Here is a 2,998-nt window from a genome sequence, read left to right as displayed (position 1 = left end):
AGAGGGTCCCAGTACTAAGGGTTTCTGCTGAATATGGTTACAAAAATAAATAGGCAGTCGCGGACAATTGTCCAGGGGTGGTCCCGAAGGAATTAAGCCCCAAGCAGAGGGGTGAAAGCCGTGCCGAAAGCTGAATGGCACTTGGGTGAGGTGTCAAGAACGGTGACTCTGGGATACCGGGCGATCTCTGAGTACGCAGCCTTATCCTTGCATGCGGGGCTCTACAAGGATGTACGAACCCCTTCCCCTAGCTTCTCGTGGGAACAACAATGACAATACCAAACATAGTTGTAGTAAGTGCGGTTCAAAACAACAGAACGCGCAGGGCTCCCGACAATGGGTCGGCCAACAATGCCGACCACTCTAGTGCTGGGCGAGCCAATCAAAATGGATACAATGCGATGGATCGGCGGCATCTTGGGACCTTTAGGTGGATGCAGCGACTAAATCACGACTTGCCAGAGTGCCACGATGCGCGTGTGGCCCCTGAACGGGGTTACATGGGATGGCTGCATGCTCTGTGTTGCAAGAAACAACCGGAGCCATCGCACTTTTCGCAGCAACGTCTGCGACACCATGCCGCACTACTACGAAAAAGGGGATCAGTAAGCGGAACGCCTACTCTGACACAGCTAGAACAAGTTGGCAACAGAGAAAGAGAGGCGTTACTAAGACCAACCGCGGGCAAGCATCCAATAGAGAAAGAGCGATGCTTTATGACCCGGAGAAACATCAACACTAAGGTTTCTCTCAAGCCTTAAGATCTTGCTGAAATGTATGGTGAGCTTCGTGGACATTTTCCCGAAGAATTCGACCTTTGGGCTATCAATTATTATGTATACAATGCAGCAAGAGCTTCGGCCGATGCGAACCGTAAAACAAAACCAACGGCTGATTATAAGACCAAAAGGTGAATGCATCAAATTGCCATAAAGATAGGCTGGGCAAGACAGTAAGCGACCTGCATTCAGTGCATAATTGACTTCATCACTTCTGATAGGAATTCTACCGCCAAGGTTCGAAAGTACGCGAGCGAACTCCGGACCTGTTATCACACACTTAACAAGTCAAACCTGCTGACCATCAGGCAGCATATTGTTGAAAGAATACGGACACTATCTGATGCTAAGAGAATTTTAGAGCAGAGGGAGAGGAGGGTCAGAGAGAATCAACAGTTTCTCTCTGACCCATCTCGACTCATCCAAGACCCTCGAGTTACTGTCCAACACCCACCCAAACCAGTGGAGGTCGAAGTATTTTTGAGCAAAGTCAACGAAGTGCAGCATAGTCTGTACGAAGACCCAGAAAATATAAATAGCTTCAATGAGCTGTGTGATGCTCTCATAACATCTGATCAAGAATGCCGTCCCATCACTGTCGAGGAGGTGAAAAAAGTATTAAGAAGGATGAAGAAATATTCCGCAACGGGACCAGATTGTATCAAAAGCTTTTGGTGAAGACCTGATTGGTGGAAGACCCGATTCCGGAGTGGTTGGTGGAAGTGTGCACAATGCTCCTGCCGAAAATAGGCAACTTAGCCGACTCGAAGAATTACAGGCCAATCACTTGTCTGAACACACTGTATAAGATATTCACAGCTATCCTAAATGATAGGATTGTATGGGCAATTGAACCTGTGTGGCAAGAAATGTATAAGCAACTAGGCTGAAAGAAAGGCGTAGCGGGATGTCGGGAGAACCTGCTCATCGATAGATGTGTCTGCGAAGTGCAGCATTCTACCAGCGTGACCTATCCATGGCCTGGATTGATTATCGGCAATCTTTCGATTTGCCTTCCCATAGACTTAACATCTTCTTTTGGAAAGCTTAAAGGTTCATCCGCAAATCGTTAGGTGCACATAGAGATTGATTTCGCTTTGGAAAACCAGATTAGCTATATTATCCGGAAATAATCCTGTGAAAACTAACAAGGTCATCTTTTAGAGAGGTGTCTTTCAGGGCGATACCATGAGTCCACTCCTCTTTTGCCTTACATTATTGCCACTATCTCTAGCACTTGACCATTCAGGCGGAAACTTGTGCGACAAACCTGCAGATCGAAAGTACAAGGTTACTCATGTATTTTACATGGACGATCTTAACTTCTATGCTAAAAACAAAGGGAAACTACATTTAGCTCTAGGAATTTTCGAACGATATACTAAGGAAATTAGAATGGAATTTGGGGTAGACAAATTCGCCAAGGTTTATTTGAAGCGAGGAAAACTTAATGGCATCCCTGATGATCCTGAGCTCGTTTATAGAAGCGCTATACGACACCTTTGCGCGGGAAAGACTTATACATACCTGGGCGTACAACAGAGCCGCATTCAGGATGTTCCATCTATAAAGGGTACTCTTCGAAACAGATACGAACGTCTTATCCGGCAAATTTGGTGTTCCGAACTGTTGGCGAGGAACAAAGTATCTGCAACGAACATGCTTGCCGTCCCGTTAGTACTCTATTTATTTGAAGTAGTTACATGGACGAAGAACGAGCTCAGATCCCTTGATATCGGGACAACAAAGGTTATACACATGAACAAAAGCATGCATCTTAAGTCTTCTGTTCCGCGACTGTACATCGCAAGCCGTCAAGGTGGTCGCGAAATATTGAGTTTTGAATGTTTTCACAACGGGATTATTTTGGGTACAGCACACAGACTCGCAAATGGAAGAGACTCTCTTCTTAAAATGGTCAGGAATCACGAAGAAGTGAGCAAAGGAGCGTTTCTGTACAAAGCAGCAGAGGAGGCTGCTGAAAGACTCGTACCTAACTTCAGTATTAGGTGTGAGCAAAATACATCAAATCGTATCTATCTCGAGTACTCACTCCTAAAGGCCGGATTAAGAATGCACAAGAGAAAAACTTTCATAAACAGCTCCTTGATACGACGGAAATCCAAACAGTGGATTTCCACAGGCGAACCAGCTCCAAAGAAGGCAAAGACCGTAAAGTCAGCTGGTAAGGTTATGGCTACAGTTTTTTGGGATGCACG

The sequence above is a fragment of the Belonocnema kinseyi genome, chromosome 1, assembly GCF_010883055.1.
Source record: "Belonocnema kinseyi isolate 2016_QV_RU_SX_M_011 chromosome 1, B_treatae_v1, whole genome shotgun sequence".
Classification (NCBI taxonomy): Eukaryota; Metazoa; Arthropoda; class Insecta; order Hymenoptera; family Cynipidae; genus Belonocnema; species Belonocnema kinseyi.
The sequence above is the reverse complement of the archived record's forward strand: the minus strand, read 5'-3'. Positions refer to the sequence as shown.